The sequence below is a fragment of the Mesoplodon bidens genome (genome assembly GCF_964165515.1).
Source record: "Mesoplodon bidens genome assembly, contig: HAP1_SCAFFOLD_303, whole genome shotgun sequence".
NCBI classification, from domain to species: domain Eukaryota; kingdom Metazoa; phylum Chordata; class Mammalia; order Artiodactyla; family Ziphiidae; genus Mesoplodon; species Mesoplodon bidens.
In genome coordinates this window covers 246,627-266,818 of record NW_027672243.1, presented here as the reverse complement: position 1 = coordinate 266,818, position 20,192 = coordinate 246,627, and the positions used below count along the sequence as shown (strand labels likewise).

The 20,192-nt window shown below is 42.2% G+C and overlaps 1 pseudogene across 1 annotated transcript in view; it reads left to right on the top strand.

Moving 5' to 3' along the window:
* LOC308610442 (U3 small nucleolar RNA-associated protein 25 homolog) overlaps window positions 1–19,947 on the top strand; it is a 29,439-nt pseudogene extending 9,492 nt beyond the window's left edge. The window contains exons 7-12 of the transcript in view: window positions 1,576–1,795; window positions 9,500–9,702; window positions 10,888–11,070; window positions 11,207–11,319; window positions 12,041–12,286; window positions 18,504–19,947. The product of the transcript in view is annotated as a U3 small nucleolar RNA-associated protein 25 homolog (transcript). The remainder of the gene's footprint in view (window positions 1–1,575; window positions 1,796–9,499; window positions 9,703–10,887; window positions 11,071–11,206; window positions 11,320–12,040; window positions 12,287–18,503) is intronic.
* Window positions 19,948–20,192: the final 245 nt, after the last annotated feature.

Here is a 20,192-nt window from a genome sequence, read left to right as displayed (position 1 = left end):
TGCTAAAGAGAACCAGAGAAAAAGTAGCAGAGACAGGACTAGAACCAAGGATTCTCTTCACTAAGCCACATAAATATGTAAACCTTGGAAAACAAAATCCCTGTTTTGGCATTGTATCCTTATTACTGCTTAAAGTGATGATTACATTTATGTGGCTCATAAGCCTAAGCTCCAGTGGACTGGGAGCTTACGTCGTTGAATTCTGTCTACATTTTTCATGATGTGCTGGAGCTAGATACTGTGCCACCCATACCCCCTTACCCCTTAGCCTCTGTGTCTATATTGAAGAAGCCTCATCTTCTTAGATTCTTCTCATTGGGCTTAATAGGATTTTAGGATTTTGATACTGATATGGCTCTTAGAGATTTCTTAGTCCAACCCTCTTGTTTGATAGTTGGGGAAACCAAAGCCTAGACACTTACTTAGTGTGACAGCCGGGACAGTAACTTGGCCCTCTTCAAAACTGATCCATCATCCCTGCACTGTACCAAACTGAATCACTACACCCCTCTGGCTGTGCTGGTTGCCTTTCTGAGAAACTATCTCAGAATCTTGAACATCAGGATAATAAGATTATCTGTTTCCATTTAGAATTGCAAAATAGAATATGAGGTAGATTACCCATGAATCACATTCAGAATTTGGTGAACTGCCTGATCTGACTGGGGTTATATCCATTGACTGTATTGTTTACACAAGGGTAGTTAGAAGGTAATCATTTGTTAAGCATCTTCTGTTTTTTTCCTCAACAGTTAAAATTGAGCACTTTTGGAAATGTTTGGAAAACTGAATCCTGTATTTCCCATTGAAATATCATCTTATTTCAGAAATCCTTTATCATCATTTCTGAAAAATGTACTAGGAAATGTACTAGAAAAGTAATGATGCTTTAGTCCTTTCCTTACTAACTTTATTCTCTACTTAATACATCTAATTCATTTGTTCAGCATATTCCTTGGGTCTTACGGATCAAAATACTGAACTAAGTTCTGTGGGAGACAGAAATGAGTAACATTTCTTGTCCTCAAAGAGCTTTGTGTGTTTATGCCCTTGGGTTTTTGCTAATGGACACCTCTGTTAACGGCATTGACTTACCTCAAAGAGTATTTCTGGGCTTCCCTGGTGGCGCAGTGGTTGAGAGTCCGCCTGCCGATGCAGGGGACACGGGTTCGTGCCCCGGTCCAGGAAGATCCCACATGCCGCGGAGCGGCTGGGCCCGTGAGCCATGGCCGCTGAGCCTGCGCGTCCGGAGCCTGTGCTCCGCAGCGGGAGAGGCCACAACAGTGAGAGGCCCGCGTACCGCAAAAAAAAAAAAAAATTCTACATTCTGCTTAAGAATTAACCCCCCCCACCCCAAGGAGCCATGAGATTGAAGTCCATAGGACATGGTGCTGTGGGTCGGAAAGATGCTCAGCCTTCAGTACTGAGCCAGGTCCTATGTAAAGGGGGTGACACGGATGTGGTCCTTGGCCAGGGGCTGTGGAACGGAGGGCTCCTTAGGTCCCCAGCAGGCTCACCTCGAGCTGTCCTTCCTTCCCCTTGCCCCTCCAAGGCTGCCCATCACTCCCTCCACAGGTGCCGATAGTGGTGCCATTCCAGGAAGCTGCTTTGCGGGTGGTACAGCTCTTCATCAGTCTTCTTGAGGGCGACAGCAAGAAGAAAATAATTGTAAGCAACAAAAAGAGGTTTAATGGAGAGTATGGCTCAGATCCCAAGGAGAGACCACCCAACCTGAAGAGGCCTGAGGATTATGAAGCTGTATTTGTCGGCAACATCGATGACCACTTCAGGACTGGTAATTCCTCCTTGTCAAAACTGAGACCCTGAGGGACCTGAGGTGTGAGGTGCACATAGCTGGAAGCTAGAAGCCTGGAATTAGGCATTCTTTCAGAGGGTCACTGTCTCAGCCTCCTAGCAGAACCAGGACGCATTTGAGACCACTCGTCTGCCAGGGGAGAGTCTTGCCTTGGCTAATGGGGTACATACTTGGCTAATGGGATGGAGTGTCTGTGAAGGCATGTATGAAAGGCACCTGCATGTTTATAACAAATGTCTCAGCATGCCTATAGCTGGTAGCTCACAGTCAATGCTACAGGGCTTCTTGGGGGAGTTGGAGCTGATGGGGCTGGGTGGGTCAGTCTGGGGAAGATGAATAAACTAGAGCATCTGTACGTAATGGACTTCCCTCCTGCCTGCCATGTGGAGTGCCCACACCTGAATTATCTCCACTCTGGACTTACTGACTCCCACCCAGCTTTGCACATTTTTGCTTGTTTGTCATTCAGCTCCCATGTACTTGGTTGCTTGTTCATTGAAAAAGTTCCTGGAAAATATTTATTAGTCACGTATGCCCATTTACCACTTATTAAGCATCTACTATGTGCCAGGCACTGTTAAGCTGGAGATATGGAATTAAAAGTTACTGTTAAGCAAGTCCAGCCTTAAGACAAATCAGACAGTATGGGATGAGATGTCTTACTGTTAGAGGATAGTGGGTGTTCTAGTTAAAAGTATTTAAAGCAAATATCCTTACTCAAAATGGGCTCAGGACTGTTAGGGAAGGCCTTCTGTTGGAGGTACCATCCATACTAAGTTGAAACCTGAGTCAGATTTAGCCAGGTACAAAGTGGAGCGATGAGAGTGGAAGAAAAAGTTTCAGACAGGAAATGGCAAGTGTGGAGGCATCAGGGTGAATAAACCGGCATGACTTAGGATTCAGAGGCTTTAGCATGGCCAGAGTGTGCAGTGCAAGGGGATTAGAGCTTGTGGTTAGTTTTAAACATGCAGGCGGCCAACAAGGAGCTGATAAATCAGTCTTTTGTTTAATTGATATATAATTGACATATTAGTTTCAGGTGTACAACATAGTGATTCAATGTCTATATACCTTACAAACTTATCACAACAATAAGTAAAGTTACCGTTTGTCACCATACAAAGTTAATGCAATATTATTGACTATATTCCCCATGGCATACATTGGATCCCTGTGACCTGTTCACTTTATAACTGGAAGTTTTATACCTCCTGATCTCCCCCATCCATTTTGCCCACCCTCCAACCCCGCCCTCCCTGCTGGCAACCACCAGTCTGTTCTCTGTATCTATCCGTCTGGTTTTTTGTTTTTTAGATTCCACATATAAGTGAAGTCACATGCTGTGGATATTTGTCTTTGTCTGACTTATTTCACTTACTGTGATACCCTCAAGGTCTATCCTTGTTGTCGCAGATGGCAAGATTTCATTCATTTATGGCTGAGTAATATTCGTGTGTGTGTGTGTGTGTGTGTGTGTGTGTGTGTGTGTGTGTGTGTGTGTGTGTGTGTGTGTGTGTGTGTGTGTGTGAGTGTGTGTGTGTGTGTGTGTGTGTGTGTGTGTGTGTGTGTGTGTGTGTGTGTGTGTGTGTGTGTGTCCACCACATCTTTATCCATTTGTCATCTGTGGACACTTAGGCTGCTTCCATATTCCATATTTTGGCTATTATAAATGTTGCATTGAACGTAGGAGTGCATATATCTTTTTGAATTAGTGGGTTTTTTCTTTGGATAAACACCCAGAAGTTGAATTGCTCAATTGTATGGTGATTCTATTTTTAATTTTTGAAGAACATCCATACTGTTTTCCATAGTGGCCGCACCAATTTACATTTCCACTAACAATGCACACGGGTTCCCTTTTCTCCACATCTTTGCCAGCATTTGTTATTTCTTGTCTTTTGGATAAGACCTATTCTGACAGGTTTGAGGTGATATCTCATTGTGGTTTTTTTTCTCTCTGTGCTTTGGTTAATAGCAACTTATAATACATGGTGGCTGTAAGAATTTATAACTCCAAAATCACAGCCTATCATTTTATATTATTTCATTTTGATCACAGCACTTACTAGCCACCTGATACATTCTTCTTTTTTTTTTTAATTGGAGTAGGTATAGTTGATTTACAATGTTGTGCTCATTTCTGCTGTATGGCAGTGACTCAGTTATACACATATATACATCCTTTTTTATATTCTTTTGCATTACGGCATATCCCAGGAGATTGGATATAGTTCCCTGTGCTATACAGTAGGACCTTGTTGTTTACCCATTCTAAAGGTAATAGTTTGCATCAACTAACCCCAGACTCTCAGTCCATCCCTTTCCCCACCCCTGACCTTGGCAACCACAGGTCTGTGAGTCTGTTTCTGTTTTGTAGATAGGTTCATTTGTGCCATATTTTAGATTTCATATATACGTGATATCATATGGTATTTGTCTTTCTCTTTGACAGACTCCTCTTAGTATGATAATCTGTAGTTGCATCCATGTTGCTGCCAAATGGCATTATTTTGTTCATGTTTATGACTGAGTAGTATTCCATTGTATATATGTATCACATCTTTATCCATTCATCTGTCAATGGACATTTAGGTTGTTTCCATGTCTTGGCTATTGTGAATAGTGCTTCTGTGAACATAGGGGTGCATGTATCTTTTTGAATTATAGTTTTGTCCAGATATATGCCCAGGAGTGGGATTGCTGGATCATATGGTAATTATATTTTTAGTTTTCCAAGGAAACTCCATACTGTTTTCCATAGTGACTGCACCAACTTACATTCCCACCAACAGTGTAGGAGGGTTCCCTTCTCTCCACACCCTCTCCAGCATTTGTTATTTGTAGACATTTTAATGATGGCCATTCTGACCAGTGTGAGATGGTACCTCATTGTAGTTTTGATTTCTCATTGTGATTTTGATTTGCATTTTCCTGATGACTGATGTTGAGCATCTCTACATTTGACTGTTGGCTATCAGTACGACTTCTTTGGAAAAATGTCTATTCAGGTCCTCTGCTTTTTTTTTTTTTTTTTTGCTGTACGCGGGCCTCTCACTGTTGTGGCCTCTCCCGTTGCAGAGCACGGGCTCTGGACGCGCAGGCTCAGCGGCCATGGCTCATGTGCCCAGCCACTCCACGGCATGTGGGATCCCCCCGGACCGGGGCACGACCCCGTGTCTCCTGCATCGGCAGGTGGATTCTCAACCACTGCGCCACCAGGGAAGCCCCCTCTGCTATTTTTTAATTGGATTGTTTGGGGGTTTTTTTTTGCGGTTTTTCTTTTTTTTTTTGCAGTACGCGGGCCTCTCACTGTTTTGGCCTCTCCCATTGCGGAGCGCAGGCTCCGGACACGCAGGCTCAGCGGCCATGGCTCATGGGCCTAGCCGCTCCGCGGCACGTGGGATCTTTCCGGACCAGGGCACGAACCCATATCCCCTGCATCGGCAGGCGGACTCTCAACCACTGTGCCACCAGGGAAGCCCTGTTTGGGGTTTTTTGATAATGAGTTACATGAGTTCTTTATATATTTTGGATCTTAACCCCTTACTAGATTTGCAAATATCCTCTCCCATTCAGTAGATTGCCTTTTTGTTTCATTGATGGTTTCCATCGCTGTGCACAAGCTTTTTAGTTTGATGTAGTCCCATTTGTTTATTTTTGGTTTCATTGCCCTTGCCTGTGGAGTCAGATCCAAAAAAATATTGCTGAGACTGTTGTCAGGGAAGTTACTGCCTATGTTTTCTTCTGGGAGTTCTGTGGTTTTCAGGTCTTATGTTCAAGTCTTTAATCCATTTTGAGTTGATTTTTGTAGATGGTGTAAGCTAGTGGTCCAGTTTCATTCTTTTGCATGTAGCTGTCTAGTTTTCCCATCACCATTTGTTGATGAGACTGTCTTTTCTGCATTGTATATTCTTGTCTCCTTTGTCATAGATGAAGTGACCATATAAATATGGATTTATTTCTGGGCTCTCTGTTCTGTTGATCTGTGTCTGTTTTTGTGCTATTACCGTACAATTTTGATTACTGTAGACTTGTAGTGTAGTTTAAAATCAGGGAGTGTTATACCTTCAGCTTTGTTCTTCTTTCTCATAATCAGTTTGGCTATTCAGGATCCTTTGCACAAATCCCCAGGATCCTCTGTACAAATTTTAGGATTATTCTAGTTTTATGAAAAATGTCATGGGTATTTTGATAAGGATTGCATTAAATCTGTAGATTTCTTTGGGTAGTATGGACTTTGTTTTTGAATTTTATTTATTTCTTTATACAGCAGGTTCTTATTAGTTATCCATTTAATACATATTAGTATATACATGTCAGTCCCAATCTCCCAATTCATCACACCCCCACCCCCACCCCCACTTTCCCCCCTTGGTGTCCAGTATGGACATTTTAACAGTACTAAGTCTTCCCATCTATGAGCATGGTGTATTTTTTCATGTTTCTGTCATCTTTAATTTCTTTCATCAATACCTTGTAGTTTTCCAAGTACAAGTTTTTTACCTTCTTGGTTAGATTTTTTCTAGGTAGTTTATTCTTTTTGATGCTATTGTAAATGGATTGTTTTCTTAATTTCTAATAGTTCCTTATTAATGTATATAAACACAACAGATTTTTGTTAATTTTGTATCCTGCAACATTACTAAATTTATTTATTAGTTCTGACAGTTTTTTGGTGGAGTCTTTAGGGTTTTCTCCATAAAGTATCATGTCATCTGCAAATAGTCAGTTTTACTTCCTCCTTTCCAATTTGGGTATCCTTTATTTCTTTTTCTTGCCTAGTTGCTGTGGCTAGGATTTCCAATAATATGTTGAATAAAAGTGGCAGAAGTGTGCATCCTTGTCTTCTTCCTGATTTTAGAGGAAATGCTTTCAGCTTTTCACCACTGAATATGATGTTAGCTGTGGGTTTATCGTATATGCCTTTGCTAGGTTGAGATACGTTCCCTCTATACCCACTTTGTCAACCCATCCTTGCATCCCTGGAATAAATTCTACTTGATTATAGTGTATGGTCCTTTTAATGTATTGTTGGATTCAGTTTGCTAATAATTTGTCAAGGATTTTTGCATCTGTGTTTATCAGGCATAGTAGCCTGTACATTTCTTTTTTTGTGGTGTTTCAGTATCAGGGTTATGTTGGCCTCATAAAATGAGTTTGGAAGTGTTTCCGCCTCTTCAGTTTTTTGAAATATGTTTGAGAAGGATAGGTATTAAATCTTCTTTAAGTATTTCGTAGAATTCACCATGAAGCTCTCTGGTCCTGGTCTTTTGTTTTTGGGGAGCTTTTTGATTACTGATTCAATCACATTACTAGTAATTGATCTATTCACATTTTTTCTTCATGATTCAGTTTTAGAAGATTGTGTGTTTCTCGGAATTTATGTATTTCTTCTAGGTTATCTGACTTGTTGGTGTATAATTGTTCGTAGTAGTCTCTTATGATACTTTGTATTTCTGTAGTGTCAGTTATAGGTTCTCTTTCATTTCTGATTTTATTTGGGCCCCTTCTCTTTTTTTCTTATTGAGTCTGACTAAAGGTTTGTTAATTTTGTTTATCTTTTCACAGAACCAGCTCTTAGTTTCATTGATCTTTTTTTTTGTCTCCATTTCATTTATTCAGTATTTCTCATCTGACTTCTATTATTTCCTTCCTTCTTTGTTGGAAGTTTTTTCCTTTCAGCATATTTGAACATATCATGCCATCTCCTTCTGGACCACAAAGTTTCTGATGAAAAATCAGCTGATATTCTTATGGGGATTCCCTTGTCTGTAATTAGTTGTTTTTCTCTTGCTGCTTAAGATTCCCTCTTTACCTTTGACTTTTAACGTATTAATTATAATGTGTCTTGGTATGAATCTCCTTGGGTTCATTTTGTTTGGGACTCTTGGTTCTTGCTGGACCTGAATGTCTGTTTCCTTCACCAGGTTAGGGACATTTTTAGCCATTATTTCTTCAGATAAGTTTTCTGCCCCTTTCTTTCTCTGTCCTCCTTCTGGGACCCCTATAATGTGGGTGTTAGTGCCCCTTTCTCTCTCTTCTTCTGCGACCCCTTAACACCGATGATAGTACACTTGATGTTGTCCCACAGTTCCCTTAAACTGTCCTCATATTTTAAAAATATTTTTTCTCTTTGCTGTTCTGTTGGGGTGATTTCTGCTACCTTGTCTGCCAGGTCACTGATCTGTTCTTTTCTACCATCTAGTCTGCTGTTGATTCCCTCTAGTGTATTTTTCAGTTCAATTATTATAATCTTCAGCTGTGTGAGTTCTGTTTAGAACTTGCTTATATTCTGTCTCTTTCTTGAGTTTCTCACTGTGTTCGTTCATTCATCTTCCAAGTTTGGTGAGCATCTTTAGGACTATGACTTTGAATTCTTTATCGGATAAATCACTTACATCTGTTTCATTAAATATTTTTTCTGGGGTTTTATCTTGTTCCTTCATTTGGAACATGTTCCTCTGCTTCCTCATTTTGCTTGACTCTCCGTCTTTGTTTCTGTGTATTATGCAAAACAGTTACTGCCCCGTCTTGAAGGAGTGGCCCTGTGTGGGAGATGAACTGTATTTTTAACTTTTTCCTAGTTCTTGGTCATCTTATAAACTCTCTCTGTTTGTTTCACTCCCATGGAGTCTAGAAATGCAGTCCCACCCCCATCTGCCTGAGCCTGGTGCTCAAGGAGTGTCCCCTGTGTGGGCTACATGCGATTGTTGCCTCAGGTCATGTCCCGCGAGTGGCATGAGATGGGGTAGGCGTGGCTGCTCGTTGTCCATGTTTGTCAGTGCTGCACACAGGCAGTGCAGGGCCGTGGGGTAGGGGGTACTCACCCACCACCACTGTTAGCAACTTAGAGTGAGAGTGCAAAAAAGTGGCACCCACCAGTGCCATCAAGGTAGAGGGAATTTGTAAAAATGGCATCTGCCAGCATTCTGTCCCCAGAGAGAGTCCCAGCCAACTTCTGCCCCTCTGGTAGATGCTTTAAGATTAGCAAGTGAATCTCCTTCACATATGATCTGGGCTCTTTACAGACTGCTACTTGTTGCTTAGGAAAGAGATGTGGGCAGGAAATATAAATTTTTGTGATGATAATGTTAAAGCCATAATTAGTGAATATATTTATCCAAAGCTTTATGTAGAGTGAAAGAGAACTTGTGGGTGAATCCAGGGATTTGTTGAAGAGCTCTTTGAATATGGAAAAATAGATAAGAACCAGGTCAGTAATAGAAGTAAGTGTTAAAGTGATAGAAACCACCAGTAAGGAAAAGAACATTTCAAGGAGGGTGTGCTTATGCATTCGTGACAAGAAACACTAAAGTGCCATTGAATTGGTAACTGAGAGCTGTTGGTGACCTTGGCAAGAGTCATTTCAGTGGTGTCCTGAGACTCAGAGGCAGATTGCAGTACATTAAGGAGTCAGTGGGGGATTTTAAAGTAGAGATAATTTTTTGGAAGGTTTGCCAGTGAAGGAAAAGAAGAGGGTGGGAGCTAGAAGGGACCGTAGATGCAAAGGAGGGATGATGATGATGACGATGATGATTTTAATAATTAAAGCAGTTTGAGCACAATTACATGCAAAGGGGAAGATGTGGAAGGTACAAGGGGAGGCTGCAGTTGGAGAGGGTGGAAGCTAATGGCTTGGTGGTGACTCATGAACTGATGTGTGCTTGGCTGTTTTGTGTATAGGGGTGGCAATACTGCAGAGAAGCATCTGACTTTATGCCCCCTTCTATTCGTCAGACATCCTCATTGCCTCCCCCCTGGGCTTGAGGACCATCATTGGTGGAGAAGGAGAGAAGAAGAGAGATTTTGACTTTTTGTCTTGTATTGAGCTTCTCATCATTGATCAAGCTGACATTTACCTGATGCAGAACTGGGAGCATGTCTTGGTAATGCTGGTCATTAACATTTAGAGACAAGAAGCTCAGTGGTTTGAGTCTGAAATGGTTATTAAAGTCCAGATTAAAACTCAGCTTGGAAATGGAAATATTCCACATTTTCCAATTTGAAAACGGGAAATGTTGTCCCCTCTTCTACCCACAAGTTGGTCAGTAAAGTATCCAGAAAGATTAAAATTCTTGTCAACATTTTCAAATCTCCAGAAAAGATTTCTTCCCCTTAAAAGTTGCTTCTAGTAATAGACCAGTTTAGTGTGGTTGGTTGGTTGGTTGGTTGGTTGGTTGGTTGACTGATTGAAATCCCTCCTCACCAGGAATGTTTTTATCTAAAATAGTTCCTCCTATTTATGCTCGTTCTCTTTTGTTTGGTCTTCAGTGGAGATGGGAAAACATTGCTCATGATTTCTTAATTTGTGATGTTTTACAGAGAAACGTAAGATGTTTTTGTCCCCCTACTGTAATTTGTACTATAATTTTTTTTCTCCCTCTCAACATACTCTGCAATGTTTTGGGGTTTAGGATTGTGCTTTGGAACAATCCTCATCACAGAACTATAGGTTTATTTTTATAAGGCATGTGAGCATTTACCTTTTCTACAACCCCAGGACTTGGAGTAAGTTTGGGACAGATAAAGGGGAGTACTTATTTATAAAGTAGGGAATAAACTTATGGTACTTGTGACCCTTCAATATACATTACAAGGTAAAAATATGATTAAAATAGAACAGGCATGTCGATGGTTGAGTCATCTTTATTTTGAGCAAAAGGCACATGTAGTCACTCAGGGAATTTTCTAACGTTTTGGGAACCAAGTCATGGAAGGACAGCAGCTCTGTTTTCCGTGTCATTTCCCTTCTTGTCCAAGTCTGGAACTGAGTTGCTTACAGAGTGACCAGAGTGGCATTTCAGAATTTCCTTGAAAAGAAATACTCTGTATAGGTCGCATCTTGATCCTTTTTGAGAGATCCACAAGGTGGCCAGTTTGAGCTTTTCTTCTTGTTCGCTTGACTCTGGGCAAGTCACTCACCCATCTGAGCCTGTTTTCTTGCTGTAATTTGGGAGATGATAGTATCTACTTCATGGGGTTAAATAAGATGATGGGCTTATAGAGAGGTTAGCAACGCCCAGCAGGTAAGTGTTCAATAAGTATTAATGGAGTATTACTTCTGCTCAAAGCATTTGATGAGCCACATGAACCTACTGCCCTTGGACTCACATGGGGTGGACTTTTCTCGAGTGCGCATGTGGAACCTCAATAATCGGTCCAAGTACTATCGTCAGACGCTGCTGTTTGGGGCCCTGCAGGATGCCCAGATCAACTCTGTGTTCAACAAGTACTGCGTCAATGTGCAAGGCCAGGTGGGTTCTCTCCTTCTTTCTCTGAATTTTCATGAAGTATTGTGTATTGTTTGGGTCATGAGGCAGAAGGAGAGGACAGCATTTGGTCAACAATGGGGATAGCTCACTTCCTAATGTTCTCACTGACACCTGGCAGGTGGCTGTGAGGAACGTCCCGATGACAGGCTGCATCAGTCATGTCCTGGTGCAGCTCCCACATGTCTTCCCGAGGATGGAACCTGAAAACCTAGCTTCAGTGATTGATGCCAGGTACCCTCCCCTGTCCCATTGGATCCCTGGGGGTCACAGAGAGGGATTTTACTTGGGCATTCAAATTTAGAATTGTATTCCACGTTGGCTTTCTTAGTTACCATTTACGAAATGAAATGAGATAACTGAATCCAATCATGCCATTGACAGAGGAGGACACTGAAGGCCAGAGAAATGGTGTGTTGTCCTAGTTCCAATAGTGCCAGGGTTAGTAAATCAAGGGTACTTTCCCCTAGACTGTGGCATTTTTTAATTACATTAATTTTTTAATGCCTCATGTCAACAACTTAATTCTAAGCCCTTCAGGGCAAGAACTGTTTTCCTAATTCTCTATGTAATTTCCCCGTCTTCTCCTTGTGTTTAGTCAGGGGACCCATGGTAGCAGAATGGTGCTTAACACGTGGTAGGTGTTCAGTAATTATTTGTTGACTGACTGACTGACAACTGAATGAATGAATGATACAGTTACGTACTTCCTAGAATAATTCTCTGGGATATACCAGCATCACATCTATTCTTTATGATGAATAGTGTTGGCACTTACTTTTTGATGCGCTTAACAAGTTTTATCCCTACAGAATCTCTTTGCAATGAGGTAGGCCAAATTGGCCTCTTAGGGGAGGTAGAAGGAGATTGTGACTTGCCCAGGGTCATGCAGTTGGCAGTGACACTATGGCTCACCTCTAGACCACTGACTCTGCCCTTCGCCTTTCCGAATCAGGTTTGACTTTTTCGTCAACAAGATTTTGCCTCAGTATCGTGATGCAGTCATGTCTCACATGCTTATCTATGTCCCCTCCTACTTTGACTTCGTGCGTCTCCGAAATTACCTCAAGAAGGAGGAACTGAACTTCACTCATATCTGCGAGTACACCCAGAAGTCTGGTGTCTCCAGGGCCAGACGCTTCTTCCTTCAAGGAGAGAAGCAGTTCCTGCTCCTCACAGAGCGCTTCCATTTCTACAAAAGGTAAAATAGGGCCAGGTTTCAAGTGTCCTCTCTGGAGGGTCTGCTTCCAAGTGCATGGTGGGCTTTGCTGTGTTATAAGGTCCTCCCTTGCTTCACCTCCTGCAGACAAGCCAGAGTTTGGGGGGCTGGACAGACTTTTGTTGATTGGTTGGTTGGTTTTCTTTCAAAATGGGCATTGTTGGAAAAGGTGGTAGAAACGAATGAGTGACTACAGCATAACCTGTATATAGATCTGGAGTGGGTCCATACTTAGGGTACCTCCTGTAGCTGTGGGTATACCCCTCAAGAAGGACATTACAGAGCTGAGCAGCTCTCAACTGAATACAGGAAAGGGAGGAACCTGTCGTAGAAGCACAGATGAAACACCTGGGGACTGTGTGGTCTGTGGAGATGGAAGTTGAGTACAGGGTCAGTGTTCAGAAAGCTCTCATTTGTCCTGAGGCAGTGCACACACACTTCTGCACCAAGGAGAACCAGGACTAAGGGGCTCCTTGAAGTTTAGGAGAAGCAAAAGGTGAGGGGCTTAGAGGTGAATATTTAAGGGCTTCAGGGTTTGCTTCTTGCTGGCATCATTATTTGCTTTGTTCCAGTGAGTTGTTGTTTTCATTCATGTTGGAAATGGTATTTTGGGGGAGTTTGCACTCAGCAGGTCTAAAGAGCCCTTAGTTTTCCAAAAGCTTGATACGTCAAAGCAAGTCCTTTAAATGAAGTGGATGGATTGGAAAACTTCCCAGCGTGATTGTCTGTAGCAAGTGTGAACTAAGCTGGGATGAGGACTGCTCTCAAGTAGCAGCTTTTCAAGGAGAGGGCATGATGTCAAAGGAGCCCTTTCTCTTAAGTAGGCAGGACAGTCTTCTGTCTTACACTGTTCATTTATTGACCAAACTGTTTTGTCCCCAAAGTCACTATAAAGACAAACCGAACACGTGCCATTAGCTTTGTACCCTGGACCAGGTTAGTGGGTGTTTAAGTTGAATGGAGATAATCTGCAACTGCCAATTATCTCAAGGTTCCCAGCTATAGATTTTTTTGCTTGAGAGGTCACCAAGGTGATGATGGGTATTTTGATCTGCAGTGTCTTTGTGATTTGATTTTTTCATTTGACCTTGGGAAAAGTACATGTATTTTACACTTTAGTATCCAGCTTTAAAATTCTGTATTTATATTCTCTATGGAAGTAGGCCGTGTTAGACATATTGCAGTTCATTTGTGAGCTAGCAAAAAACTTTCATCCTGAGGATTTGTTTTCTTTGGGGGGATGAAACCAGTAGAATCTTAGGATGGGATGGGCATTTGGTCATGATGGCCCTCCTGAGGGGAGGACAGTTCACAGTTCTTTCTCTGAGCATCATCAGTGGGTTAGCACAGGAAGGATTCTTAAGCAGGGGGCAATCAGAAACTCTGGAGGTAGGATTTCTGGAGGTGGGAAACGCTAGTGGGGTGTTTCTGAGTGCTCCCTGCCCCAGGGAGAACCCCAGTTATAGAAGTAACAGACCTCGTCTTTATAGACTGTATGCAGGAGCCAGCCTTGCAAGTCAGTTGTGGTTGCCTCATTTATCTTTAACAGTTGTCAGGTAACATAGACATCGGGAATGTCCTTAGTTTTGGGTCCTGTCACAGTGTTACGCCATATTTGTAGGGGTCACCGAAGACCCAAAGCACATACAGGAGAGGAGGAAGGCAGGGGAAGAGGTGCAGAAGACCATGGGAATTGTTACTAACTGCCCCTCTGAAGAGGTTCTGGTCACGTGCTCTTATTTCCAGGAGATGCCTAGTCTCTACTGTGCACGAATTGGTACTAAGAGAGATTTTCTTGGGTTTTAAATATAATACCTATTGGAATTGGTTTTGTTGTTTTATTTTGCTTTAAAAATACTCTCATTATAAGAGTATTACACAATTATTGTAGAGAACCTAGAAAATCTAGGTTAAAAAAATGGGATCACCTGTCATCTTACTGATATAAACACCCATTTTGGTGTATTTCTTTCCTGTCTCTTTGATGTAAAAAACATGTGCACGTGCACACACACACAGACACAGGCATTTTAAAAACGACACCAACATTGGGATCACAGTGTACACATTTGGATTTTTTTTTCTTTTATCTTGAATGTTTTATGTGCTTATTGAAAAAAAGCTTAAATAAGTTAGCATTTTGGTATATACTTGTATGTTATGGATGTATTTTTTAGTTTATATATATATATAGTTCTACTATATCCTGCCCCCGCTCCAACTTTCTATTTGGGAAGATTTCATTTCAAAAGACATTGTAAGACTATCCCAGTGAACATCTCTAACTCCTTCCACTTAGGCTTCACCAGCTGTTAGCATTTTGCCACATTCTCATGCACCCACATTCTCTGTCTCTCCTTCTCTCTTTCCACTCACATCTCTTATTTTTTCTTCCTGAACCATTTGAGAGTAAATTATGGGAGGCTTCATGACACTTAACTCCTAAATCTTTCAGCCTGTAGAGCTTAAAAACAACATTCTTTTATCTAACCACAACACCATTAACATACCACTTGACATTACTGCAGTAATACCATCTAGTATTTAGTCTGTATGCAAATTTTCCTAGTTGTTCCCAAAATGACTATTACAGCTGTTTCTCACCACCCCCCCCACCCCAATCCAGGATTTAGTTAAGAATCCTACATTGCATTTGCGTGACATGTTTCTTTAGTCTATTTTAGCAGTTCTCAAGCAGGAGCAGTTTTGCTCCCCAAGGGACATTTGGAAATATCTGGAGACATTTTTGGTTGGTACAGTTGGAGGGTTATTCTAGTGGTCTAGTGGTTCAAGCGGGTCAAGGCCTGGGTGCTGCTAGACGTCCTACAGTGCACAGGACAGCCCTTACAACAAAGAATTACCTGGCTTAAAATGGCAGTAGTGCCAGGGTTAAGAAACCCTGATCTAGAATAAGTCTCTGCCTTTGTTTCTTGCTGTGATACTGATATGTTTTGAAGAGTCCAGTCCAGTTTCCTGTAGAATGTCCCACATCTGGATTTGGCTGTTTTCTTATTATTTAGATCAGTGTTCCCAAACTTTGCTACATATTAGAATCCCCTTGGGGAGCTTTTAAAAATCTGAATGCCCTGGTCATACCCCAGTATCAATTAAATCATGGTGTTTGGGGATGGGGACCAATTACAGGTATGTTTAAAAAACAAATAGGTGATTCAGTGAGCATTAGAGTTCGGGGACCAAAGATTTAAACATTATTTTAGTAAGAATTCTACATAGAGGATATTGTGTACTTCCCCCTGCATCTCCCCAAGAGGCCCAGGGTGTCAGTTTGTCCCGTTTTTGGTGATACTAAATGTAATCACTTGGTCAAGGTAGGTCTGCTAAATCTTTACATTGTAAAAATACCTTTTCTGTGTAATTATAAGTAATCTTTTAAGGTGTGTATAGCATCCTTTTTAATGGTTGCATAGTGTTACATTGTATGGGTATATAATTAACCCAGTTTCCTTTTAATGGGCATATTGATTTGTTGTTTTCTGTTATTATATACAATAATGCCAAGAGCATCCATATGCGTAGTTGATGGCATAGTTGCCTAGGCATTTCCTTAGGATAAATTTGGAAAGGAAAACTTATTTGTTCAAAAGCTGTACCCAGTTTAAAATTTGCTGTGTGTTGCCACTCCCATCTTCTCCCCTCCCCGGTGAAATACACACTCACAATAATTTATACTCCATTAGCCTATTTCTGTAAATTCTGTAAATATTTCTGTAAATTCTCCTTTTTTCCAGTGACTTGATAGTCAAAATGATACCTCATGGTTTTAATGTCTTCTTCTTGCTTTTCTGTGTTTTTTGTAATTGTCAGTTGAACGTAGTGCCTGAGTAAGTAGCTGGCCTGGACGCCTCTTCTGTCAGGCCACTAGCGTGGCAGTTGTGAATCTAGTTAGGATTTGGTTGTTACCGTCGTTGCCTTCTAGTTACCACAAACTGCCAGTTCCTCCAGCAGACAGTGGCCCACTGTGGGGCCCAGTGCTGGAGGGCCTTGTCTCAGTGTCCTGCTCCCCTCTCAGCTTTCACCATGCCCTGCACCCCTGTGCCGAGGGAGAGCCTCTCCCACGCTCCGGCCCCTCCCCCAGTAGCAGGCTGCTCCTGCTCGCTCCTCCCCTAAGGCTTGAAGTGGGGCAGTTGTTCTCCTCCTGGTCCAGCTCAGATGCAGGCAGGTTCTGTCCATCCTGGGCTTTGGAGCTGGCGCTTTCTCAGGGCTTCTGCACCACCCTCCATGGTGGCCAGCCTCTGCCTTGTTCTACGAGGGGTCTTGGTGGGAAAGAGTTCCCTGCATCTCTGCAGTGGTGGCAAACATCTGCTTACATCAGTGCAGGATCTTGGGCTGAACAGGCTTCACGCCCTTTCCCCAGTCTTCATGCCCTTTCCCCTTTCCCCAGACTGCTCTTTCTACTGGATGTAAGTCCTGTGGTGGGGAGGGATGGGGTGAGGGGTTAATGCTCCTCCCTTAGGGCACACAGTTTTGCTGCTTCTGACTCCACCCTGGCAGTTGACCTTTGCCCCCTCACTGGCTTCAGGCTTTAGCTTCATATACAACATGGCTCTGGGAAGAGAGTGAGTTTTCATGTCTGCACCACCATCGGGGTCTCTCAGGTCTTCTGCCTTGCGTCCAGTCTTTCCAGGGCTCCCAGTGGAGACCTTTGGAAAAGCCATCATGACTGTGAAGTAAAGGAGTGTCCGGGAATCCCAGGGATTCTGAACTGTCATGCAAGCCCATAATTGCCCTTTAAGAACTTGTTAAAAGTGTAGCTTTTTTCTTCCTACCCACTTTCTTAGCAGCTGCCCTCTTCCCCACTGTGCTCTGCCGAAGGTGAAGTGGTTCATATGTCCTGTCTTTCTTCAGACCATCGTGTCACTCTTTGGAATTCAGTCAGTGATGGGCTGAAGCTGGCTCATACCAGCTCTTAAGGTATGGTTGCACATCTCTTCCCAGTTCCAAGTTCAGCAACATGACACTGGTAGCTTGAAATGGAGTATTTACACCACAGAAATTGGCAAATGCTTCAAATCAGCACCTATCCTCCCCCACTGAGAATCAGTTGTTAAACACACACCAGGGCACCGTTGAATCAGTTCACTTGGTTGCCCTGTGACATCAGCTGTCTAGGCTCAGGAAAAGGAACACTGTTGTAGATTATCTTTTTCTTGTTAGCATGGGAGCAGTATTCTCTTGAGTTTTCTACATACTAAGCAGAAATGGAACTCTGTGTCTGTTTTGATAACTACTGAGGCAGAACTGTGTTTTTTCAACATCATTAGCCATTAAAATTCCTTTATGGAAAGAGGATGTGGAAAGCTGATCCAAGTAATGGACTGCAGTTATATTTTGGGAGAGGAGGGTCTCCAGAGAGATCAGGATGAGCCAAGGGATAAAAAGACAAGGAAAACTTACCGTCCATGAATAAAATAAAATTCCCGAGGGAGTCTGACATCAGCCCTGTATGAGAGTCTTAACAGGAAAAATCAGAAACTTGTCAACGTATAAAATCTTTGGTCATGGAGCCCAAGAGGGAATGATTGACCTCAACCCGAACCGTAAGGCGCGTCCCTAGGGTCTGCAACCCCCCACACCATGCAGCCCTGTGCAGCAGGGAAAGAAGCGAGGAAGCTGTTGAAATTAATTGCCTTCCCATAATGCCTAATGGGTCCTCGGGCAGGATTTTGTAAATGGGTGAACTTGGGACATCTGCCATGGAGTTAACATGTCTACAGAATGACAAGAAAAGACTAATGGGAGTGCATTTACAGTTTATGCTGTTTATTTTATGTACTGGGTCTGGTCTGACCTCAGCTCCATTACAGAACACTGTTTTGCCTGATTATAATTAGGATAATGTTAAATTGGAAATGCCTGCTTTTCAAATTTTCTGCGACAGATTTCTAATCCTTGTCTACTATTCTTCCCCACCCTACCTCAGTCTGCTCAGATTAGGCTCAAGAAGTGCAAATTCATTTTATCATTATCTTAAGCCAAACATTAGGAATTCAAATACACTGTCACAAAAAATGAGCCCCTCCAGCTCAAATTAGAGTAACTTTTGGTCTGTGTGTTATTTGTGCCATGGTCTTTCTCCTTGCATGAAACAGCGAGAGTGACTATGTCCCTGTAAAACTCTTCGGTGGCTTTTCCATAAACTTTCTCATGTAGACATAGCCTCTCTTTCTCCTTCTAACAGATACACAATAAAAGGCATCAGGAACCTAATTTTCTATGAACTGCCAACATATCCCCACTTCTACAGTGAAGTCTGTAACATGCTGCAAGCCACCACCAGAGGAGAGGAAGCTGCCTGGACCTGCACTGTCCCCTACTCCAAGTACGATGCCCAGAGGCTGTCTGCTGTGGTCGGGGTGGAGCAGGCTGCACAGATGCTGCAGTCCAAGAAGAACGTCCACCTTTTCATTACTGGAGAGAGATGAGAATTGGTTGGACAGGAAATGGTGTTTGGTGTGATATGTCATGCTTGATTCTGTGTCTCTTGGACCTGATTCTGATCACTTACACAAAGAAGGGCTGCAACAAGGAAGGAGCACCAGGCAGGTTCTTAGCAGATACTCCTTTCTTTTCAGACCATATATACCTGAAAAGTTCCGTGTAAACCAGATTTTGGTAAAACCCATCTTTCAGAGGTCAGGGGAGAGCTCATGGAACTCTGAGAAGTTGATAGAAGGAATCTTCTACTTGTGAATTTTTTTGTACACCATAAATTCTTTTGTTGTGATTTCACCTCTAATTTATTACACTTGGTGAACTCTTTCAGATTTGCCTGTTTCTATTTGACACCTTCTTAAAGTGAAGCATGCATTTCTTTGCTTGTGAGAACTGGTTATGAGAAATTGGAATACTTCTTGCTGTTGAATATCATCTTAGTTTTGGATCGCAAAGGTTTTGCAAAACTGTTATTTTTCCCCAGCCAAACTTTTTTAAACCTTAAATATTCTATTTTAATTCAACCTAGAAGAGCACATTCGTTCACTGATCTTTTTTTAACTCCTAAATGTTTTAATGAAAATATATACTTAAAAGTCACATTATATAAAATAACATGAATTTCTACCTTATTTCAAGAAATAATTTTATGAAATTCTTGATGTCGCAAATTCATCGTCAACACCACTGTCTTCATTGCTATAGTCATTTTTTAAGTCATATAACATAAAAAGGAAAAGAAGTTACACTTTTAAAAACATTTTTAGGGAGTTCCCTGGCGGTCCAGTGGTTTGGGCTCGGCGCTTTCACTGCCGAGGCCCAGTTTCAGTTCCTGGTCAGGGAACAAAGATCCTGCAAGCTGCACAGCGTGGCCAAAAAAAAAAAAAAAATTGAACTATTCTCAGACAGAAAAATTACCAATTCAGAACCTGAATCATCTGAAAATAAATTGCCAAGTTGCTGGGCCTGTCACTCCTAAAAATCACTCCTGGGGCCTCCCTGGTGGCGCAGTGGTTGAGAGTCCGCCTGCCGATGCAGGGGATGCGGGTTCGTGCCCCGGTCTGGGAGGGTCCCATGTGCCGCGGAGCGGCTGGGCCCGTGAGCCATGGCCTCTGGGCCTGCGCGTCCGGAGCCTGTGCTCCGCAGCGGGAGAGGCCACAACAGTGAGAGGCCCGCATACCGCAAAAAGAAAAAAAAAAAAAAAAATCACTCCTGAATTTAGTATGTATTTCATGTAAACAAGGACATTTTTCTATGTAACCTCAAAACAACCGTCAAATCAGGAAATTGCCACTAATCCTTGGGCCCCATTCAGATTTTGCCAAATGTCCCAATAATAACCTTTATAGCAAAAGGATGCAGTTCAGAGTTACATACTGCTTTGAGTTGTCATATCTCTGTAGTGGCCTTTATTCTGAATGGTACCTCAGCTTTT